Here is an 18,398-nt window from a genome sequence, read left to right on the forward strand (position 1 = left end):
TGCCATAAGACAGACCATAATCAGCACATCTGAAAAATGTCAATTCCTTAGTTACAGTATAAAATATCAAACAAACCTAATGAGAAAGACTGAAGGGATCAAGTGATATTTTTTCTTAGCAGAAAGTCCCATTCCTGGTCCTGGCACCAAACCAAGGGCCCTCTGCTTCCATAACCAGTCTCACCATTATTTTCAAATTTTCTAAAATATTAGTATTCCCACTCAATGTACAGTATCATATGTTACTTATAAGCAATGTTTGTTCTGCTGTATCCATACAATCAATTTAAGATATCTTGCATCAACCCCCCCAGTGAAGAAGATAAAACTGCAACACAATCCAATTAAATGCAATAGGATATAGACAACTCACCAAGACTCAGTGATGCAGACAACGATTTCTAGGGGCTGGGTATGCAGGGGGCCTCGCTACTCAGATACATGTCAAGCATGCTAGGAACAAATTTGAGAGAAAAATATTAGTCTTTTTTTTTTTTTTTTTTTTTTTTTTTTTTTTTTTTTTTTTTGAAGACGGGCATAGAAGAACAAAATTATGATGTTTAGCACATTGCCGTTTTAAGCATAACACAACAAGGGAAACACAAACTTTGCAGAGCATTATCTGCTTTTCCAGACACAACTACAACCCCCTTCCAGCTGCACAATCACTCCAGTCACACAACTTCCTTTCTACCTGCTGCCTACTGCAAATTCACAGTGATAGCAGCTAAAGTGTTTACATTAACTTACACAGTACACAGCCTCTATTTTCACTAAAGAATCTGTGAGAACTCTGAAAGTGCTTGGTTCCTTTTTTGGTTGACTGCTTGATTTGATAGCACATTAGTTTCAAATCTCTAAAAAGGAGAAACTGGTGTTCTTTTAACCATTATTCTAAGTTGCACGTACAGAAGCATGTTTCTTCTCTCAGCCTTTACTTACAATACTCCTGACCCAAGCATTAGTGAACAGAAAGCCTTTCACTGGTATGGACTCCCATAAGGCAGTAAAGAGTCCCATAGAACAGAGGCCATACATTCCACAGCAAAATAATTTCTTCAAGTAAGGAGGAGTGTGCCACTGTCCACAGAAATATCATACCTGAATTTCTGTTTGTAGGTCAAATAGCACTTTGTGTCAAATGTATCCAAGCAAACAACCAAAGAAGAGTTTTCCTACTCTGACAAATAAAAAGGCAGAACATAAAGCAAATGAGAACACAAATAAAACTAAAGATACACTACAAGAGTCATCAGAAAAAAAAAGAGCAAAAAACAAAACAACACCACATACTAATTATGCTTCAATAGTAACAGAATTTAGAATCAACCTCTTTCTTTGTCATTTGTACCATCTTACAGAAACCCTTCTTCAAACAAACTCTGCATAAGTTCTTTCAGTCACAGGATACAACCATAGTAACAGATTATTTAGGGGCACCACTAACAAAGAAGTATTCTTATATAAAATATACACACAGAAGATAAGACTACATTATTTCCTCAGGAATGTCCAAAAAGCACACAAGCTCTGTGAATCACAAACTCAGGGCTTGGAGTGCATTCTCGTTGACAGAAAAAAACCATCTTGTCTTGGAATAAAATTTTAAGTAAGCTACTAGATCTTTTGGCAGTTGAGAGAGACACCCAAGAGAAGTCACAGTCTCAGCAGCAGATGGGGGCTGCAGCCCCAGCCCACAGTGGGGTGACCTCTTCCCTTGAGGAGCAATAAACAAGACACTGCCCATGCAAACAGGAGCATTTCCCACTCATCTCCTGTTTTTTACCTGTTGTGCATCAGTGAATGAGTACTCTACTACCATTTTGTTTCTTGACAACTAATGTGCCTGCTCACTTTTATTTTCCTGCTGTTTTTCCCTATTTTTACATCCCACCTCCTGGTCCTCTGTGGCCTTAAGTACAGCTGCTAAAGGAGTCTACACACAAGTCATGTGGCCCCTGACCATTACAGTAGTGTTCACAAGGCCCCACTGGAAAGGACAAGCTCGCTGATTTTGATTTGTTCTATTCATAAAATGTTTAAACAAAGATAATGCATTATAGCTTCACAGTAAAGCACTACTTTTGAAACATAAAAACATGACGAACAAGATCTTTCTTCCAAAAAAAAACTCTTGAATTATAGACCAACTAGCGACAGGCTCACATATCTGAATATATGTATTATCTAGTATATTTCTGACACATTTCTCTAACTAAACTAGAGTGTCAGTGAAAAAAAAGAAGTGATGAACATGAATATGGACAATGAAATTATCAACCTTCCCTTCTCAAGTCCATTCTGAAGGCAGAAGAAAAAACAAGCCAACTACCACCTATGCCTATGCAAATTTACACCCAATCCCACAAGAATCAGGAGCTTCTTGGGATGACCCTCAGAACTCAAGGGAAACTACTCTTGCATGAAGCCAGGTCTCACAGTGGTGTAACTCTGTTAACAGTAGGTCCACAAAGGGCCACATGAAGAGCAGGTCACTGTCTTCATGAACTGAACAATTCACGAATTATCAACATTACCTACGATATAAAAATGGAATATGCCACAGCCACACCTGCCATTTTCCAACACCACCATCCAATCCCCCATCCCACAAAGAGTAAAAGAAAACTGTTTTAAAGGTCAGAAAACCTCAACTAAAAACAACTGATATGGAACAGAATAGCACACTGTCTGTCTTCTGACTTCAGAACACTTTACATCTTTATTTTCCATTTGTGCACAGTCACTTCTTTCCCTTCTGGTCTTTCTTCCAAGTACCTAAGAGGTGTTTACCTCCTTGGTCCATAAAAACTTTGTTGTGAACAAAATACACAACATCAATGCTACAAACTACAATTAAGCTGAAATGACTGAGAACTGCCACTTTCAGACATACTTGGACATGATCATCCACAGCATGCAAGCTTAGTGAGCATGAACTTGGTGAGCTTAGTGAGCTTTTCTCATCTACATCCAGTCTTCAGGTTCCACCATTCCTAAACTAAGAAGAAAAGGAGCCACAAATGATCTCACCATCATGCAGTTATCACTAGCTTCAAACAGAACTGTAGCAAGAAAGTATTTTGGGACCTCATGAAAAATTCAGAATCTTTGTTTCAAAGTAATGCTTAAAAAAATCCAGCAAAACAAGCAAAAGTATGTTTGCACTGCAAGTGCCAACAAAAATTGGCAAGCAATTAGAATGAAAAACCTTTAAACTATGCTATTAGAGGTACATTTTATAGCCTGTGAAGTATCAACAAGTTAAATCTTTTTTTGCACCCAAGATAATGGCAACAACTCTTCTGGACTCGTTTAAAGAAAAGACTACATTTCTAGCTGTAAATTTTAATTTTGGAAAAAATACAAAGGTTTAGACTGGAAGAAGACCTTTTCTCCTTGAGAATACAACTGAAAACTGGAAATTATTTATTTCTATACACTCAATGTTCCTCCATGAAGAATCTATTTCAGAAAATGGATAGAACAGGACAAGGACATTGTCCATGTATCTCTGGAGACCAAGGTATAAATCTGAATGAGAATAGTAAGCAAAATTAGTTGACAATAATCATGTGTATTTTTCAGAATATATTAGTAGTTGGTCAGCAGGTCTTGATAATAATTTTGAAAGAGTAAAGTCTGAAGAGCTACTTTGTGAACTCAAAGCATGGTATAAGGAGAACAAAGAAAAATAATCTCCTCTGTAGTCCAGATAATGCTTGAACTCTCAGATTCACAAGTACAAAAACTTATGACCTTGGGTTTTCTTAGGGTTTGCTTTGGGGTTTTGGGATTTTTAAAATTAATTTCTAATTCCATCACACAGGCATATGATGAATTTGTGAGTTCATAAAAATATGTGTAATAAAAGTGTCAGTATATATTCCCAAATTTATTCAGGAAGACTTTCCTCTATTCTCAAGAAGTACTCTTTTTAAATGCAGTTTAGTATCTCCTACACAATCCATGAGGTACAAATAGGTGACAAACTGCATTGTTTTTAATTGGAGTGATTTTCTTCAAAATCCATGGGCCAGGCTCATTAGAGATCAATACTGACAGCAATGAAAAACTAAATCTGTTCACACACAGATGAATTACAGCATAGGCAGAGTAAGAGTAAAATTCCATAATAATTCTGACTTAACAAGCAAAATGTTCTTTCACTTTTCATGCCCATTCTTCAATCCCAGGCTTCTCCACTGAGGCAGCCAATAAAGCAGCCAATTGTGATATGCCCACTATAAATCCTACCCAAGAGCAACAATATGTCTTACATAGCTCACTAAAAAAGCATCAAAATAGCAACTCTCAGTCAACACTACAGCAGATATATGTTCTCACTATGTCCCCTCATAGAAGCTCGTGCGATCCATACTACCTAAGATTTATGGATAAATCAACACATTTGGTAGATATTTTAATTATTTTTTCTCCTATACGCTCTGCCCTTTCATTAATCCAATAAAGGTTTCCATGTAATGGAGACGATGCTAGCAAAATGTAAGTTTCCCTTTCCAAACAGAAAATAACTTCTTGAAGTTCAAAAACAAAGAGAAAAATGTAAATAGGATTTACGGAGGACATTGCATCTTAGCTGCAAAAAGCAAATGAACATTCCAAAGAAGCTTCTGAATATCTAAGTAATGGGAGCACACTCACAGAAAGAGTGAGATTTACTATCAGTTGTAACTGCTAAAATGAGAGCAAAGGAAAAATAATATCTGTCAGTAACTGTATTAATGGGAGATTGTTATGGAAGCCATTTAAGGAAATGCAAGACTTGGAATAGCATAATGATGAAGCTGCAGAAGAAAAAAAAATGTGCATATTGTTAATACGTTGTGGTATAGCTTCAGACATTTAAATTAATGAACTAATTTCAAACTTCAAGATGTCAAGCACTCCAATGACGATACATTTTCCATAGGAATTGTTTCCATTATATATCCATAAAACTCTTAAATAAAATTTCCATTAGTCTTTAATTTGAATAACGTGCAATTTCCACAGAAAAAGATTGAAAAATCATAAACAGTTACAAAACGCAGTGCAGCAAATCTACCACATTCAAGATCTATTTTTCCAACTATTCATCAACTCAAAATAATTGTATAAAATCGGCAAAAGTATTCCAGATGCTCAGGAGAGGAAAGGCTGTTCTAGGTAATAGGTAAATGTAGGAGCAAATGAAAGAAAATTAATTTCTTCCACTCATTTTTCCATCATATAAATGCTATTTCTGAATACTCACAACACTGTCAAAAAATTCCCTGCGTTTTTGTCTTTTTTTTTTTTTTTCCTGATTCTGTATGCTAAATTGATTAAACTATACAACCTGTCCTTTTTCATGTCAGATTTCTACTTGGTATGTTTTGAAAAGGCTAAGCTACTGAATCATTAAAATAGGGAGTGTTTGCATAATGTAAATACTGCTGACAAACTATTAACTGTCGAACTGCTAAGATGCCTTCCTAATATGTAACCACTGATGTAATATTAGAAATTATTCTTAATACTCAAAGTTACCATTTCAGCAATACATATGACTGTTTAAAATGCTATTCCGATACAGAGCAGGAGTTCTGGCAACTGTATTTTATTGCCTGAAATCATAAAATATTATCAAAATATTATCTATAATAAATACACGAAATATATGTTATCTAAGCTCCATTATCCTGACGGGTAAAAGCCAAAGAATACTTCTGTAAGGTTTAAATTCCCAAGAGAAGAAGAGCTCAGATCCTGTCTGCAAGCACACAATGGAATCACAGCTGACGATGCACATCTTTTTCTGGATGTCTCCATATGCTCAGGAGGGTTTTTTCCCCTCCTCTCCCTCCCCGTTTCTCCCTCTCCGCCTCCCTTGCTCCCAGCATTACATTGAAGAATTTGTCATTATCTGCTGCCAGAAGTATAAGAATGTTTTAACAACTAACAAAAATAAAGTAGTGCAGTGAACTTCACCTCATTTAAAAATAAAAATAGGGGATCCTGCCAGAGTAGCCGTCTGTAACTAAGTTAGCTAACAGAAGAAAATGGGTGAATGAATGGATGCTGTTACATGCCTTCTACAAAGTAATTATCAATGTTACTCTGTTCTTAGTTTAAAATGCTGTGTCACACAGCAGAGTATATACAGTAACAACACATTTAACCTCTGACCTCTAAAGCCAAACATGGATGTAAATGAATATTGAGCATTTTAATGCCTATCGGAACACTGAAGAAATGTGTGGAATTTGTCAAATATACCTACTTGCATGCAAACTGCATTGTTTAGAGAGGCCAACCACAGCAAATGTACAAAGAACTGAACATGGCAAGAACAGTTTTAGTTCAGTGTTCCCTTTCTCCAATGCACAATCTCTTAGTGCTCAGCAGACAAAGAGAGTTACGTTTATATTTAAATTTGGTAGCAGTCTTCGGTTCGTCTTTTTTCTTTCAAATGAACTGACAGCATCCTCAAGGCTTAGACTTCTTAAGCCTCTGCAATTCTGGTGTCAGGTGCTAGAGAAACTCCAGCTGAGCACAGAAGCCCAGATTTTGCCAATGAGACGGTGACATCAGCAACAAAGGCAAGGAGCAGAAGACAGTGGGCATTGTAGCAGCAGCTGGCTCGCTCACTGACTTTGTTCTTCCTGCTGCAAAGTCTGGGCTCCCTGCAGATGGGCTAGCTCTTACTGGTTTTTTGGAGGACAGAGGGAAAAGTTGGGAATGCCAACACTACAGAGGGTTTACATGCCTCTTTCAACAGAGCCTTTCAGCCTCCTAATGAGCAAGCTACAGCCTAAACAATTATAAAAACATAAACATTATTCTTAAGTAATTAATTTTTACTTCAGAGTCTCAGTTTAATGCAATATACTACACTACATGTGAATAAATCCCTTATGTTTTCTAATGTTTCCATCAGAAATAACCTTTATTTTCTCTCTCAAATAACACAATTCCAGTTTAAAAACTTAAACTGATTCCAAAAGTACCATTCTTGATGGTAATGAAGTATTCCTTCCTCAAATGTCTTGAGTTTCAAATTTAGCACTGACACCACCAGGACACACAATGAGGAATTTACACACTTAGTAAAGAAGTGCCTTCAGACATTGCAGAGATATTGAAGAACCACATGAGACATGAATTCCCTCCCTAGTAAAGACCACAAGCCTGAGAAAATATGAAGTTGAGAAATCTTCAGGTTTTATGTGAAATAAAAGAGTACAGTGACTAAAAAGATGAGGTGATTGCAGCACGTTTTACATGCATTTATTGCATAACACCCATCAAGATAAAAATATATTAAAAATAATGTGATTCTTCAAAATATTGCATGTTAAATAAAGATGAACCTTTCTTCTTAAAGTTGTAGTCAATATTTTTGGAGGTTGAGTCCCTGACAAAGTATTTTCTTCAAGACTGTAGATAACCAAGATTTCCTATGAACATTAAGCTTCTCACACTTAAGGATTAACCATTTGGGGGCAATTTACATAAGACACAACAGAGCAACTTCTATGTCCAGTCCCCAAAAAGCTATTACCACAAATGCAAAAGTAAGGGATACAAATGCATGAGTGTCCATACGTGCTTGCATATATGCCTGTACATGGAAATATGTGCAAAGATGGTATATCCTATTTGTGACACCACTGCTGACGTAAACAAACAAGTCTTCTGGAAAAAAGTAGGAGGCACCAAGTACCTACATCAAGTGCAATAAAAAAACCAGTTTTCCATTCACACTAAGCTGTGTTTACAAAAACAAGATCTCTGCTTAGGGGTCTAATATTGTATGACCTTAAAAATGGTATACAACATGGTCATTTCTCAGAGAGCATCCAACACAGTGGACTGGCAGCTCCCTCCCTTTGGGCACTGCCACAGGATTCCCCCACGAGAGGAGCCCACCAGGTGGCCCAGCACTGTCACTTCGTTATAAGGAGCCAGGAAATTAACTGACTAGAGTTGTTTTTATAGTTCAGTACATAAAAAACCCAAGGGGATAAAATCCAAATGACTGCCTACAGCCACAATGGCAGAACAACAACGAAAAAAGAAATGCTTTAAGTACAAAGACTGGCAGTCTTAAATGCTTACTTATTTACAGTGGCAATAGAGCTCTGCTGCAACTGCCATGGCCAGGCACTATATGCGCAGTTCAAATTATACTTAAACATTATGAGTTGAGTTCTAAAGCCTATTCACCTGCTTCTTACTACTCTGAGAAAAAAACCAGACAAACAAACCAAAAAAAAACCAACACAAAAAAACCACCGAAATATAAAAGCAATTGATTATTATCGAACAAGCAGGCTGCTCTCCTTTCACAAGGAAACTCTCCTGGCTAAATTACAAGTACATTTATACAGTGTCCCACATAGACACACTTCAGAGGGAAGTATACAGACTAACGCAAACTAAGTACGTATCATGATACACAGATATCACGACTTCCCGGTGACTACCAGCAACCTCCTCGCTTGCTTTTTTTTTTTTTTTTTTTTTTTTTTTTTTTAATTTTTTTTTTATTTCCCTCCCCCCACCTTTTTCTGCCAGGCTCTCCAGCAGGTTTCCCTACAAACTACACGGCCTGAACGCCCCTCTCCGGCAAGAGCGGCGTGCGGTCCCCGAGCTGGGGGGGGAACGCTCAGGCCGGAGCGGCGGCAAAGGAGCGAGGGGCAGCGAGGGAGGCGAGGGACAGGGAGGCGAGGGACAGGGAGGCGAGGGACAGGGCTCCGGTTACGCCGGGCCCCGCAGGCTCGGAGCGGCGCGGTGCCCGCGGCGGCGCACACAGCGCACACAGCGCGGAGGCGGGAGGGGCCGCGCACCGCCCAGCGCGGAGGCGGCGGGCACCTCCGCCCCCTCCCCCGCTCCTCTCGCGTGGGGCTCCGCTCTCCGCGGAGCGCCCCGCCCGCCCAGGGAGCGGCCCCCCTCCGCCCAGGGACCCCGGCCCCGCGCCCGGCCGGCCGCTCTGCGCTCCCCCCTCCTCCCGCCGGCGCTCCCCGCCCCGCGCACACACGCAGGCACACGGCACTGCGGCGGCCGGGCCCCCACCCCTCCCCGGGCGGCGGGGAGGCGGCGGCCGGGCGCCCCGGGCTGCGCTCGCTCCTCGCTCTCTCGCTCGCAGCTGCGACTCCCCGCCGCCCGCCCGCCCCCGCGGCTCGGCTCAGCTCGGCTCGGCTCGGCCCGGCGCGCACGGGCGGGCACAACCCCCGCGCACAAAGTTAGAGAAGTTGCCCGCTTCGCCCCCTCCTTCCCCTGGCATCCCCCGGGAGCGCGGAGCGGCCCCTGCGCAGGGCAAGGGGAGAGGGCGCGGGGCTCGGTGGGTGCCCCGCGGAGGGAGCGCGGAGCGGGCCCTTGTCAGCCGGGGGAGAGGAGGCGGCGTGCGCCGCTCTGCTCCCCGAATCGCCCCTTTTGTCATCGCCGAGAGACCCTCCCTTCAAGTTTCGCGATCGCTGCGCGGTGGGGGCGAGGGGGAACGTCCTGAACCGTCCCTTCAAAATCGCGCCCCGCTGCCCCATCCTCCCCCGGCCCGGCCGGAGCGCTCCCTGACCCCTCGATCAGCCCCTCGCCTTCCCGGCTCCCCGCACTTTCCCCCCCCGGCCAGGGGCGCGGAGAGGCGGCACCCGACCTCCGCCCGGCCTGGGAGCAGGAAACCGGCCCCCCGGGCCCGGCAGGGTGGGGTGCCCCGCGCCCCCTCCCCCGCCAGAGCAGGGGGACGTCCCGGGGAAGTCCCCCCGCCGGGCGCGGGGCTGCGAGCACGATGCCCCGGCCAGGGGCGGCCCCGCGGCCCCCGGGCTCCCCGCGGAGCGGCCGCAGCCCCCGCCCCGCTCCCCCCGCCGCCCGGCCGCGGCCGCGGTGCCGCCCGCCCGCCAACGCCGCCCCTCCGCGGCCCCCGGCGCTCCGCGGGGCGGCCGTGCGGGCTCGGGGGGCTCGGGCACACCCCCCCGCCCCGCCGGGGCCGTTACCGGGGTCAGGGCCGTCTCCCGCCGCTGCCGCCGGCGCTGACCTTCGCTTTGTAAGATGAAGCTGAAGCTGGGGCTGCGGCCGCCATGTTCCTTTTTAATAACTGCCTGCTTGTTTATTTCAATGGAGACCCTCCCACCGCTCGCCCTCCTCCTCCTCCTCCTCCTCCCCTTCTACCCAGAGGAGGGCTGGACGGGGAGGAGGCACAAGTCACTCCCCCCTGCCCTCCGGCGCGGCCGGGCCGGGCGGGGGGAGGCCGGGCAGGGCCGGGCGGGCAGACGGGGGGCAGAGCAGAGCAGAGCAGAGCAGGGCAGAGCAGAGCGGGCCGGGGGCCGCCACCACCCCTCGGCCCAGCCCGGGGCTGCTCCGCCGGGCCCCGCCCGCGGGGACAATGGCAGCCGCCCCGCTCCCGGGAGCCTCCGCCTCGCCGCCCGAGGAGGCCGGGGAGAAAGGGGAAGGGAAAAACAAAGTCCTTCGCCCTCGGAGGGAGAGACTTTGGCTGTGGCCCTCTTGCCGCCCGTCCTTGGAGGAGCCCCGCTGGCGGGCGGGACCGGAGCAGTCAGCCTTCTCACGGCTCTCGGTGGCCCATATTCACGGGAACAGGGAAGCGAGGCGGGGGGATACAGTCTTATTTCCTTTCTTTGCCTCTGGGGAAGAAAAAAAAAAAAAAAAAAAAAAAAAAAAAAAGGCACACACGCTGAAAATCGTGTCAGCTGTATCTCACTCGTGGGAGCAAGGGAATTGAGATGCAGGCTTTTCCTACATTTGGAGGAGTGAATACACGAGTTAAAATTTGTTAAGGGCGGGAGGGCGATTGTTAAACATTGCCCTTTAGTTCAAGAAGCAATCCGCGATGCAGAAATCCTGTCTTACAAGAAAAGCTTTACGTTTTCACTCGTATCGATAATGGCGAGTTGTACTTTACACTGCAACAGTCGTGATTTTTGACATTTTCTAGCCTGGATGTGCAGCCCCAACTTGTCCTGTAGCTATCTGCAGATTATATATTGTTCCTGGTGGTATAACTAACTCTGCTTGCAATTAGGCTCGTCCAATATTTTTTTGATCATAATCCTTGTTTTTCAGATGGTTACATTTTGCCCTACTGTGCTGCATACAATTTCCCATACTTGTCTGACTTCATTTTTTTAAGCTGTTTTCTTGCATTGGGCAAAAATAGTTCAATTGTTTCTCCAAACAAGTTAAAGGAAAACTCTTTCCCACTGTCCTTCTCCATGTTAAAGAAAGAAGCCTTTGCAATCAACTAGCTGCAAACTTGCAATATTTCCTTCTGCTAGTGAGAGAACTCAGAAATGGGAGGGGTGGCCATCAGAAATCTATTTGACTTTAGTTCCATTAGAGATGGGGATGGAGGGATTGTGGTCCTTATATGCTCAATTGGAACTTTGATGTGATAGTAACCAAGGATCCAATCTACATTAATGCCACTGTTTTAGCTGGAGTACTTTTAACATCATCTTCAGAAGACAAGGCTCCAGCAGCTGGAGAGGACAACCTTTCTGAATGTTCCTCCCCATCAGTTATGTTTGGCAGAGAAATTACTTGGTCTTCAGGAAGCTCTTCCACCCTGCCCATACACAGGCAGGCAAAAAAGAGATTGAGGGTTAATTCTGCCTGTACAAGAGACAGAACAGAATATTAACTTGAAATAACATAGCAAGTAAAAGTAGCTTGCATTTCGGGGGGGGGGGGGGGGGGGGGGGGGGGCGGGAGAAATGAAAAAAAAACCCACAAAAAATCCCCACCCAGAAAAAAAAAACCAAAAAGGAGTAAAGAGTCCAGGAGAGACAGCTTTTCCTCTGACCTCATTTGTCATATCTGTGCAAATCTCTGAAGCAAATAAGCTAACAGTTAGATAGGCAATAATCTCATTTACCTCACAGTTGTAATTCATTCTCCAATGCAAAGTGAAACAGTGGTTCACTGGGGGGTAAAAAAAAAAGAAGAAAAAAGTATGTCTTCAATTTTGTGACCATAAACAGTCCAATTTAGAATTGCACAGATGATTCTAATTCCAGCATTTCTTATTTAGGAAAGCTTGTTTTTTGTGGGTGTTTTTTTGTTTGTTTTGTTTTAAGTATATTTTTTTCCTGACATCTAACTTTCTTTAACATAACCAAAAATCTTTATTAAACTAATGCCTAAATCCACCAGGAAAAGCAAGGAAGAGCTTTTAACTTGCTGTGGTAGGAGCATAAAAGACAGCTCATATAACATGGAGTTTATTGTCTCAACATTGACAAAAAGCCCTGGCTCCTATGTGGCTGAGTTTCCCAGTCAAACTGTGTGGGAGAGGGGATTTAACTACACGCATATGCTCAGATCCACTGAAATTTGTTACAAGCTTCTAACTCATAAGCAAGTACATTTTGTCATCTGAGGCCAAACCCCAAAGCCCTGGTTACAAGTATCATTGTATGCAAAGACCAATGATTATGTTACTCCTAACTGCTATTCTTTAAAGGGAAGGGACCATCTTCCAGATGGGAAATAGATTTGATAAACACACTTCAGCGTGGATTTTATTCAGCATTAAAGCTCTTCTCTGAAACTTCTCCAGTGTCACCATTGCTGCATTGTGCTGACTAGAGCTGGGCTTAGTTTTTCAGCAAAAGCTTCATCAATTCTGAACAAGAGTAATACAAGCTTCCTATCATCCTCTTGTATTCACTTTCCTCCCCTTCATTCTTCTCCTTGCTATTTTGTTCACATCATTTTATGCATTCATTTGATTATTCACTGTGATTTGCAAATCTTTCCTGGTGTGAAAATTAGCATTGAGAGAATTTTTTAATTATTTTTGAGTTTTTTAAATTATTTTGAGTTTTCAGTGAGATTCGGTTGAATTTCATCTCATAACCTTTTTTTTTTTTCCCCCTCCTAAATTAACAGGAAAAAATTCAAAATCTGAATGCAGCCATGCTTTCCTGGTCAGTACATCAACATTCTTTTTTCTTACCTTTCCTACGTATAATATTTCTTTAAAAATTGGTACACGGAGTAAAACTAGCACTTGCAGGTGTGTTTTTAACTGGGTTTCAATTAAGTAAAGTTATTTTTCCTTAAGTGAAAGGTTATGAACAAATTGTTAGTCGCTTATGGACTTGGTAGGCCATTCAGGTATGGCTGCTGTCTCATAAAGCTCTACCTGCAGCTTATATGCGTAAGGAAGAATGGTTTATGTGCACCTGCTGACATCAGGGCTATATATAACACAGCTGTTTGTTGGTGCACAAAGCTCTTTTTCATGAGCAGCTGCATTTACTCTGTAGAATCACTTTGCCCACCTTTATGGGGAATTGAATCCCTACTTATTAATTAACTTTCCCAAGTGGATTTAAATATGGTCTTTATGAAACCAATAAGATTTTTGTTGACACAGTATATACCTAACTGAAACCAAGAAAAAAAAAAAAACCAAAATGAAATTTAAAACCATGTAAAAATATTCCACTATCTTAACCTTCTTCAGGATTCAGGAGACCTGTTGAGGTCTTCTGGTTGAAGCCTCACTTCCAATTAGGGCCAATTTTGAAGTTATACTAGGTTTTCCAGGATCATTACCAGATGAGTTTTACTGTCTCTACAGCCTCTTTGAACTACCCATTCCACAATTTGTGCATATTTGTGAGGTGGATTTTTCCCATGATATCCAACTGGTCTGTTCCAGCTTATGCCTGTTGCTTCCTACAATTAAAATGTTACTGTGGAGTTCCTAGAAGGTTCCATCTTCTCTATAAATGCCCATTAAGAAGCTGAAGAGAAGATTAAAATTTACACCAGCCTTCTCTTCTTCAGACTAGAGGCCTGACCTTCTTGATCTCTTCTTGTAAATCATGTGCTCTGGCACCCTCACCATTGTGGTGGCCCTCCTCTGGGTTTTCCTTTTTAATGTCTCTGTCTTTACACTGGGTAGCTTAAAACTCCACTCAGTTTTCCAGATGTGGTGTCACTCTATGGATAGGAATAACCACTTTTCTCAACCTGCTGGCTATTCTTTTGCTATTGCAGCCCATTATGCTGTTGGCCTTCTTTGTTGCAAGGTCACTTCTGACTTACTTGTTTCTCACCAAGACTCCCAAATTTCTGTTTCAAAATCCTTTCCTATCGCTTTAGCCTCCAGCTCATAAAGCAATGACTATTCTGTGCCAGATGCAGAATGCTGCACCACCAGTCATTGGACTTTGTGAGGTTCCTGCCAGCCTATTTCTCCAGTCTGCCAAGGCTGTCCAGAGCACTGACCACTGTCTCCACTTTGCTATGATCTGCTCTTCATCTCATCACTGAAGTCACTGGGCCGGCTTACACAGCAACAGTCACAGTATCCATGCTTGAAGTACTTTGGCCACCAGCAGGATCTGCTCCCACTGATCACAGCCCTTGGGATCAATGGTCCAGTCAATGTTCCACCTCATCTTCTGCTTACCCCAGTTCATACCTCTCCCATGTGGTTAAGGGCAGTCTGTGGCTGATTGTGTCTTAAGCTTTGTTAAAATCAAGATAAATAACATCAGCTGCTCTCCGCTTCTCCACAGATTCACTTATCTCATTATAAAAACCAGTCACAGTGGTCAGGCAGAATTTGCCTTTAGTAAACCCCTACAAAGAGAGAAATGGATACACTAACTTGCTACCTGCCCCCAGGCACCCTATTGCCTTTCACATAACTGGAGAAGGTGTCCAGGAGGATTTACTTAATCCTCCCACAGACTGAGGTCAGGCTGGCTGTCTCTTAGATCTCCCTCCTAGAAGATGGACTTGACATTTCCCTTTTTCCACCTTCCCCCATCACCACTACCTTTACTCACTACACCACCACACCAACCCCCTGGCATCACACACACACCCTATAGTTCCTACAACTACGGTGACTCTCTGACCTCCATTCACATCTCCAAACTGTTCCTGATTATCCTGCTTCCATTAGTCCTTTACCACAATCTGCCCTTCCAAAATAACACATTGACTTACATGGCTTCGTTTAAAGCATCTGGGATCTGGCTCAGGTTCTTCAAGGACACTTTGGCTTTATCGTGATTTGATACAGTGCTACAACAGTCTCATTAGGAGATTGCAGTGAAGAGCATATCCTTGGCATATAGTGCTTATATGGTTAGAATATTTTTTTCTAGAAAGACTTCAGAGATAAATATATAATTTTTTGCACCTCAAATAACAAACTCCTAACTAAAATAAGTGGTTAATTAAACATCTTGTTGTATGATTATGCCTTACTATTTTATTTAAAAATACTACAAAGCAGATTATTGAATTAATCTTGAAAAGCTTAATACATTTTTAATACAAAAAAGTCAATCAAGATAAATTTTACCAAATAAAATATTTTGAAGAAAGTTATAAATGTATAGGTTAAAAATAAGAATTTTAATCAATATTTGTTCAAATATTTTTATACTAGAATAAAAGACTCATTTTACTCATGCTACTTTGGTAAACAATTCATGCTAAGACAATATATATATAATGTTCAGCTGAATGAAATACACCTGTAGAACTAAATCACAACTGCTATAATTGTACCAGAAGTGTACTTATTTGTCTCATACCATAATGTCACACCAAAACCCTTGCCTTTTTACCTTGCTGGATGCACCTCCATTTCCCTAGCCTGTTTGTTTCTGTTCCTTTCCTTCAGCTATGTATAATAATTGTGACCACACTAAGTGCTGGATCAGACAAGCAAAACCTGCCTCTAAAGCTCTTCTTGAACACTGAGAGGGGACTGCTGAGAAAAGTGGTAGTGCCTGCTGGGTGCTCCTGGACCCAGTGCCTGGTGATCTCCAGAGGCCCTTTCCAACCTCAAAGAATTCTGTGGCTCTGTGATATTTTCATGGAAAAAAAAAATCTTTATGGTATTCTGCCTTATTTTGCATTGCTTTCCAACTTCTTCGATTGTTCTTTTCTTTAACCACCTTTTTTCCCCCTTTTGCCCTTATTTTCTCATTTATCTTTGTTTTTGCTAGTCTTTTGTTCTCAGTCTCTCCCATATTCTCATCCTGCAGCATGTGTTCAACAATAGTTTTGCTGTGACATATTCTGTGTATTCATGCAGTCTATTAAAAAAAGACATTGCCATCCCTCCTACTGAGGATTTAAAAAGCCCAGCTCACCCCTGTACTCTGCCTTTAACCAGAATGGTAAACAGCCCTCAAGCATATGCATTAAGGGGCAGAACTGAACTACTTATAAGAAATAGAGGTAGAAGTGTTCCATTATGGTTTTGCTGGCTAAACAGCAGTGTTGTCTTCCCCTTGTAATTACACTTGAATATGTTAACTTACCTTTGGTTTAGAATTGTGTAACACTGTCTTCTTCCCTTGATTTCCTGCACTGGAATACACAAATTTTTGTAACTTTACAAGATTTCCATATTGTAGAGCATTGCTGAGGAAGGGCATAATTAAAGGCCATCTCACCATTACCAAGTGGAGATGCACACATTAAAACCCCACTTTCTGCTGCTCTCTTTGGGATGTGCTCTGAAAATTGATTCTAAGGCAGATTCATTAGTTCATATTTAACAATTACTTCTCATTGTTGACCATATACATTAGAAAACCTTCCTCCTAAATCATGAACATGCAACCCTAAGTGACTCTACATCTTCTGTGTTGAACGTACTTTCTAAACTTACAATTAAGATGATTACACCTTGAATCTGATCAACCTCTGCTCACCACTGGCCAGTTACAAAGTAAATCTAGAGTTATGTACACATGTAAATTTACCAGCTCATGTAATTAGAGTCCTGAAGATAGAAAAAAAAATCAGACTGATAGTGAAGCATGTTTTTAACTGGCAAAAACTAAGCATGTCTGTACAAGCAACACATTTCATGCAGCAGACTTAAAAAATTTGCCTTCCTCTTTTGCAGTTTCTAATGCTATTGTGAAATAAACGAAATTAAGATGGAAGGATGACAGTGATTTAGTCACAGAACCAGTTAAATGACTTTCCAAACTGGAGGCCACAGATAGCTTTTTGATTTACAGATAGCACAGAAGCTTGATCTTAGAAACTTTTAACTGAAGTAAATAAAGTCCAGAAAGTATGAAGTAAATTTAGAGAGTCTGTCTTCACTTCAAGAGAGAGTTAAGAGTTTCAAGTTACACTTCTGTAAATTCAGACAAACCAGCCTCTTCCTCCATTTTTTTTATCATTAGGTTTTTTAAAATTTATTTTTACTTTTAAACAATTACATTTTCATTAGAGCTTTCCAAGCTCATGTTTTTTATTGACTTCCAACCCTAAACCCTAGAATAACAAAATTTTTGTATGGAATTATTTTAATCTTACAAAATTAGAAAAAAAAAAAAAAAGTCCCTGAGCTTTTTGGACTATGTGGTAGGGCAGAGGTTTTCCATTCCCTGAGACTGCCTCCATTTCACCCTAATGACATGGCCTCTGAAAACTCCTTGGCATCAGTTTCATCTGACTTACCAGAGGGATCAGAAAAGGGGAACAATCATTCTTGAAGACAGAGCCAGAGAGTGCAAAACAACCAGAACAGTTGAAGACTTTCCTAATCAGTTTTGGGCATCTGTCCTCTTTCCCTGAACAGCTCCCTGGATTTGCTGATTCTGGTGGTCTCCTTGAAGTGCCTTCCCTGCTTTAGGAGTACATCTTCATATGTAGGTCCAGATGACACATGGTTCACAATACAAGGAGAAATTCTGTGGGTTCCTTTCTCCTTTCTTGTACCAAGAAGAAGAGGTAACAGCACTGAATTTGAATAATCACTGGTCATCAAAATTGTCAGTTTAGCCAGATGAGTCTCTGCTCTTTGCACACTCAAGGAGACAGCTCTACATCAGTAAGAGATGGTTCACATTTCTGAACTTGTAATCATACTATAGTACATTCTCACCTCTGGTTTTTCTAGACAGAGGATTTGCTTTTACTACATATGCCTGTTAGCCATAAAATATGGCTCATCAGGAAATAGTAAAGTTAGCAAAAGCCAAGGCTGAAGAAGAGAGAGACTACAATTCCGTTTATCTTGACATTTCTCTTGTGCTGTCACACTGTAGCCATTCCACTTTTAAGTTCTCAAACACATTTGTAATAATTATAGCACTGTTTAAAAATATTACACAGTAAATCTGTTTCATTTAAAAAAATTGAAGAGGAAAGGGAATAAGAGAGAAATGGATACATTTACTGAGGGCTGTATTTGCAGTAAGACGAAACATGCTTGACTAGGTGCTTGAAAGATGATGCAAATGTACCGAATGGTTTGGAAAAGCACAATTTGTAATCATGTGTGTACTTACACACAACTAACCAAGTCAGCCTTACCATTGTCTGGTGAGTCCAACCTGACAGCGAAGGTAATGGGCTCTGTCAATAGCTCTGCTTACACTCTTTAAATCAACAAGTGTTTT

General features: G+C 41.9%; 1 protein-coding gene across 4 annotated transcripts in view; it reads right to left on the reverse strand.

The window, feature by feature from the left end:
* Nucleotides 1–10,147, reverse strand: part of NCOA2 (nuclear receptor coactivator 2) — a 189,176-nt gene extending 179,029 nt beyond the window's left edge. For 2 of the 4 annotated variants that reach the window (XM_083877663.1, XM_083877664.1), the window contains exons 1-2: nucleotides 9,975–10,146; nucleotides 374–453 (exon numbers count right to left, since the gene is read on the reverse strand). The gene's annotated coding sequence lies outside the window, so the exon portion shown is untranslated. Of the gene's footprint in view, nucleotides 1–373; nucleotides 454–1,101; nucleotides 1,482–9,974 lie in introns of those variants that run through there. The other 2 variants (XM_083877665.1, XM_083877666.1) reach the window with 2 other exon arrangements.
* Nucleotides 10,148–18,398: the final 8,251 nt, after the last annotated feature.

Source organism: Zosterops lateralis, assembly GCF_965231275.1.
Source record: "Zosterops lateralis genome assembly, chromosome: 1".
NCBI classification, from domain to species: domain Eukaryota; kingdom Metazoa; phylum Chordata; class Aves; order Passeriformes; family Zosteropidae; genus Zosterops; species Zosterops lateralis.